We start from the raw sequence: 6,969 nt of genomic DNA, 5'->3' as shown, positions 1-6,969 counted from the left end.
AATAGATGGACAGATAGATAGACAGATAGATAGATAGATAGATAGATAGATAGATAGATGGATGGATGGATGGATGGATGGATGGATGGATGGATGGATGGATGGATGGATGGATGGATGGATGGATGGATGGATGGATAGATAGATAGATAGATAGATAGATAGATAGATAGGCTACTGTAAAATCCTACTACCGGGTACCTCGGGATCAGTGTTTTTTTAACAGCTGAAGTTTTTAAAAAAAACAACTAACAACATGTTTTTGCTTTTGGCCTTGGCAACTGTTGCTATGGAAAACATTATAATACCGGTATACGCGACTAAATGCCAAGAATGGGAAATGAGAACATCATGTGAACAAGATCAAAGCAGCATAATAATATACTCAGCTTTATAAATATTCCTAACAAACCAAATGTACGAAGTAACGAAGTGAGGCATGGAAGTTGTAACTCACACACTGTTCACAGTCACAACCACAGAATTCTGTGGTCACAACCACGTTGTGTTAATCATTGCTTCAAGTTGAAGTTCAACAATTTTAGGAGACTCAGGCTCTAAATGTAGATCCTGAATCTAGATCTAGATCTGGATCTAGAAATGAATCAGACCTGGGCGATGTGATTTGTTTCTTCTACCTCCAAGATTGCACTGTCAGACAATTCATACACATTTCTAGGTTCAGATTTTTCGCTAGATGACGTTCTGACAAATCTAACAGGCTTTTCCGATTTCGGTCCCTTTCAGAGTCACCTGATAATATTGTCAACAAAGATTTTAAAATAACGGCGTGTCTTCGAACTTCGAAATGGTGTTGAAATGTTAGCGTTCTAGATCTAGAATCTCTAGATATCTAATCTTGATCTAGAATCTCTAGATATCTAATCTAGATCTAGAATCTCTAGATATCTAATCTAGATCTAGAATCTCTAGATATCTAATCTAGATCTAGAATCTCTAGATATCTAATCTAGATCTAAATATAGATCTTGATAGAATCTAGAGTTTCTTGAGGTTTACTTTGAAAACAAAAAGTATAAAAACTTAAAATGTTGGCATTTCTACGCGGCTTCCTGCAAAAAGAATAAAAGTAGTAGCGTTCGAGGGTCGTAGAGTTTGAATTATTATCGTAGTCTAAAAACAAAACCGCGACAAAAAGAATTCATACACAGATGCGATGATAGCGGTCGAAGGGAAACAACAATGAAAATACCGAGCGAGCAGTAAGAAACGTGGATTTGCGTCCCTTAATTAGGACCAGTGACGTCATTGTTTTAAGTGTAAATACTTCCGCCATCTTTCATTGCGTACACAAGACTTATTACGTCATTATTCTTTGTGTAATCACCTCCGCCATTGTTTAGAGAGTACGCGAAACGCTCAAAACAATGACGTCGCTGGTCCAATTTAAGGGAAGTAATCATCGTTTCTTACCGCTAGTTTGGTAATTTAATTGTTGTTTCCCTTTGACCGTTATCGTATCTGCGGATGAACTCGTTTTGTTGATTTTTCACCAACAGTTTCTCCAATTCTAATTCTAGATCTAGATCTAGCTCGTAGGCCTACGCCTTTCAAACTTATCAAATGCTATTGTTTTACATTTTTCTGGAATCCACGTCCAAAAACCAAAATTACAAGTTTTATAGCTTTTCTTTTCTTGATCAAACATTACGCAACACCCATTTCAAAGTTCTAAGACGCGGGCCTTTTAAAAACTTTGTTGACAATATTCGGTATCAGCTGAGTCTGTTAGGGGAATGAAAAGTGAAAAGCCTGTTGTTGGAATTAAAACGTCTTCTGGCGAAGAAACTGAACCTGGAAATGTGTTTGAATTGTCTGACAAATCTCTAGATCTAGATCGAGATCTAGATCTAGATCTAGATCTAGTCTAGATCTAGATATCTAGATATCTATCCATCTATCTATCTATAGATCTAGATGTAGAATCTATAGATCTATCTAGATATCTAATAATCTATCTATTTATCTAGGCCTATAGATCTAGATTCGAGATTCTAGATATCTATGATAATTCATTAATTTATTCCTTCCTTCCTTCCTTCATTCATTCATTCTTTTGCAGACTCTTGATACCAAAACTATCCTTTATTAGTCAAGCGTTATTCCAAATGATAGATCTAGTAAATAATAAAAGTGATTGGTTGGCGGGTGCTTTAGTGTGGTTTGCTCCTTCTTTCCTATCGAACACCAAGATTTAGATCTAGATGTATTGTCTTAATCTCCCCTCCTTTTCTGTGTTTGTTACTCTCTTGTAACTCCTCTAATCTTCAGCACTTAGATCTATATAAATATCATAACCTTATTGTATTGCAAGTGCCGTAAAACTCTCACTAAAACAAAATAATAAATATGTATATTCAAATGTTTTAAATGTTACTGCACTTGTACATAGTATTGTAAAGGGCTCAGAGCCTGTGTACTTTTATCGGGATTGAGTACTATAGATCTATATATAAATGTTATTTATTATTTATTATTATTATTATTATTCACTATCATTATTTATTATTATTAGATCTATCATTTATTATTATTTTTATTTTATTTATTATTAGATCTAGATCTATTATTATTAACAATATTAGGCTATTATTACATGTATTATTAATTATTGATTTTTAGTATTATTATTATAATTATTATTATTATTATTACTATTATTTATTAGTAGTAGTATTATTACTATTACTATCTCCCCAGATCAACTGCCTTCTGGGCTTCCAGTATCCTGACGGCTCCAACGAGTCTGTGTCTGTGTGTGGCGGGGACGGAGCCTGGCACCACCCCGTTCAGAGCTGTCAGGGTGGGTCACGTGGTGTTCATATTATTATAGTAGAGGGTTTTACGGCGCTCGCAACAGCATAAGGTCCCACGTGGGCTTCATAAAGCACTACCCCATTTGATTTCTTTTCCTTCTATGATATATAGCAATCATAATAAATCTGACTCATCGCCGGTGGGTGGTTCAGGTTGGCGGGTGCTCTGGTGTTGTTTGCTCCTGGACTTCTTTCCCATCAAGCATCTAGGATCTATCATCTTCAATCTCTCCTCCTCATTCTTTTTTTTTTGTGTGTGTGTTTGTTACTGTCTTATCACTCCTTTAATCTTCGGTACTTATATGAATTATAATGAATGACCCAACTGTGTTGCAAATGCCGTAAAATGCTTACTAAAACTCGAAAACAAGGAAGAAGAAGAAGCTTACTAAAACAAAAAACCCATCACCTGCTTACCTCACCAGCTGTCCAGTGCGACCCCCTGGGTCAGCTGACCAACGCCTTGACCAGCACGAGGTCACGTGACTACAGGACCTGGGTCAGACTGACCTGTGCCAACAACTACCTGCTACTGCCCAACCTGACGTCACACATGGACGTGTTCTGTGACTGGGACAGGCTGTGGAGGCCACACCCGCTCTACTGTGGTCGTGAGTTCAGAGAGAGAGAGAGGGGGGGGGGAGGAGAGAGAGAGAGAGAGAGAGAGAGAGAGAGAAGGGGGGGGGGGGGGGGTTGGGAGTGGATGGATGTGTTCTGTGACTGGGATAGGCTTTGGAGGCCCCACCCTCTCTACTGTGGTCGTGAGTTCCAAAAAAAAAAAAAAAGGGGAAAAAAAAAAAAAAAAAAAAAAAAAAAAAAGGGGGGGGTTGGGAGTGGATGGATGTGTTCTGTGACTGGGACAGGCTATGGAGGCCCCACCCTCTCTACTGTGGTCGTGAGTTCTGAGAGGGAGAGAGATAGATAGAAAGAGAGAGAGGTGGATGGATGGATGGATGAAAAGAGGGATAGATAGAGAGAGAGAGAGAGAGACATAGAAGTGGATGGATGGATGGACATGTTCTGTGACTGGGTTTGGCTGTGGAGGCCCCACCCGCTCTATTGTGGCCATGAGTTTTTAGAGAGAGAGAGAGAGAGAGTGCACGAAGAAGAGAAACAGAAAGAGAAAGACAGAGATTGGTACAGAGATAAAGACAAATAGACAGACAGAGAAACAGACAGACAGAGAAACAGACAGACAAACAGAGAAACAGACAGAGTTCATGCATGTTGTTCAAAGTGTCTATATTGTTCCATTGTAAGGCAGCTTGACTTCATTATTTTATACGACGAGACAAAATGTCTGACAGTAGACTACACCACATGGACATACAGTAGACATCCAAAGACTTTTTTGTTAATTGGAATCTGTACGCATGACTAAAAATCTTGTAGTACGCTATTTGGAGCTGCATCAAACACGCGTCCGTACTCACTGACACACACACACACAAACTCACACACACACACTCATACAAACAACAACATACACTCAAACAACAAAGCTAAATACGCATTAAAATGTGATCGCAAGAACTGAAGAAAACCTGTGGCAAAATAGCTTTCCAACTAATGCAACGAGATTGATTTAAAACCACAAAACGAACCATCAATTTTTCGATTGGATCTCCAACGCTCTACAATAATCGCAACTGGCACAGAATGCTCTGGCATTGGCGATGGTTCACGCATACCACCTCAGGCAAGTATAAAGAAGAGGTAAGTTACTGTAAGATGGAGATATTATATCTAGGACATGTTCTAAGAATGCCGAAGACGTGATTTCGCTATCAGTTCAGACATGGTATTGGATACCAAGGGAAAAAGAAAACGAGGAAGACCAACTGGAAGCTATAGAGGCACAATAAGGGGTGAGGCAATCACCCAGGGCCTGGATGTGCTGAGATTGGAGGAGGTGGCCAGGGACAGACAAGTGTGGCGTCGACTGCTTCCCCTCCGCCTTATGTACCTGACGGTATAGGGAGAGTGTAAGTAAGTAAGTAAGTAGGTAAGTGACTGTAAGAGCGAAACAGTGAAAAAGCTAGTTAAGACTTACTACTAGTCTTTACGTAACACCTGCCCGCCAGCCAACCATTTTATCTCTATATCTTTGCATCATATTTCAGGGATGCCAAATCTCTGGTTTTTCTTGGTTTTTTTCATATACTTGCAAAAGAAAGGGGAGAGGTTTTTATGTGCTCGTAATTTAAAAACTTTACAAGGTTTGTTTTAGGTGAGATGTGATGCTCCGCTCATTTTCAGGTGGGTTTTCTTTTTAATTTATGTAGCATCCCTGATATTTATGTACCGAAAGGATAATTCCATTTATTATCGCATACTTCCCTGTTGTTCACACATGAATATGAAGAGGTTACTAAGTCTGGCATATAAGGAGCTAAAGTGCAGGCAATATTATTTCCTAAAAAATAATCTCACTAACCTCTAAAGATTTGCTATTTTTGCCTCCACATGTTACCAAGACTATAAAATGCGTGGACAAGATATTTTTTCTTGAAAATGAGTTTGATGAGTTTTATTCAAGTTCTTGATTTGCATTTAGTATGCTATGTGTGTGGGAGTGTACGTGTGGAAGGGGCAGAGGGGGGGGGGGGGGAATGCAGGCTCTACATGCTTATTACAATCCTTTATTATCCCAGCTCACCTTTAAACACTCAGTAACATTCTCAGCTTCCCGGGAAGCATACAAAGCAAGTAGCCGATTAAGCGCTCAAACACCAACAAAACATTTTTTTTTCGCTGTCTATAAAGCTTATAGTCTACAATGTCACCTGACATTGCAATGTCAAGGTCAGATTACACCAACTGTCTGAGTGCAGGTGATCTATTTTATTGATCTACATTGAGGAAAGCCAGAAATCATTACCTTTACTATTGTCATTTATAAACAGCCTAATAAAGAATACAGTAACGTTGGAGCATAAATTATTATTGAATACTATTAAAACGCAGGAATTTGTCCAGTTTAGCAGTGTTTTCGGTTAACAGAGGTTGCTCAAATTGAAGCAAAAAAATCGGGAGATTTTATTTGATTATTTCTTTCAGTTTACTACTCTTTTCGGTTTAAACGGACACCACTGTATTAAATTCAAATCTTTCCAAATACTCTATGTGAATGTCTTGACCCTCACTACAACAATACTTCGCTAGCTCAGAATTACATACTTTTATCTGACAATTTTGGCCGTTTTGATTTTTGAGTCACTAAGACCACGAGGTCAGAGGGCAAAAATGCTCTATCTGCCCTATCAAAATCGTGAGATTATTCGGAGTGGTTATCAAGATTTTCAAAGAATTGCTTTTGTAACAGCTTGACATGGTGAGAAATTCAATATATATATTGTAACGTCAAATTTCTCAAATCTACAATGTACTGATCAAGTAGAACAGTGTGGTAATTATGTTTGCATTGCTAAGTTTTCAGCATAAGTCAACATTTTGTTTGAAAGAGATCAACACAGCTGATCAAGAAGACAGACGACAAGAAGGAATGGGGTAGGGGTACCATGATCGTTAATATTTGCTCCAGACCTGATACCTGAAGAAGAAGATGTTCGAAAGCTGCCCTCAACTCAAGATGTCTTGGACTGAAAAGGACTACATGGATCAGAAAGAAATTAAATGGGAGGCAGCGTGGTGGAATCAGGCTCTCGTCAAAATAATCAAAGTGAAGAAACTTGCATTTTTCCACAGGTTTGTGATTTTTTATCAAATTTTGTTTTTTTGGCTCGACACCTTTCATGCCCACTAAAGAACTCATTTCTGTGTGGATTTTTCTTAAAAACATTGATTAAAGGCACAAAAAACGTAAATTTTCAGGTACCACAGACTCTTAAGCTAAGGAAATAACTAATCTTTGGCAGCCATTTTCTCACTAATTTTACTTCTGAAAACAGGTGACCCCCAACTCCTTCATTCACAAATATCTGGATATTTTTTTCAACCAAATAAAGACAAGTGAACAAGCTTTAAGATGATACCAATAACGCTACACACCCAAATATTGACGAGAGCCTGATTCCCCCACGCTGCCTCACAAATACCTTTGTTCGTTTGTGCATTTTGATTTTGTTTGTTTTTGTTTTTCTATTTCTATTTGTGAGACAGCGTGGTGGAA

This window comes from Aplysia californica, unplaced genomic scaffold (assembly GCF_000002075.1).
Source record: "Aplysia californica isolate F4 #8 unplaced genomic scaffold, AplCal3.0 scaffold01128, whole genome shotgun sequence".
Lineage (NCBI taxonomy): Eukaryota > Metazoa > Mollusca > Gastropoda > Aplysiida > Aplysiidae > Aplysia > Aplysia californica.
This window is presented reverse-complemented; position numbering follows the sequence as displayed.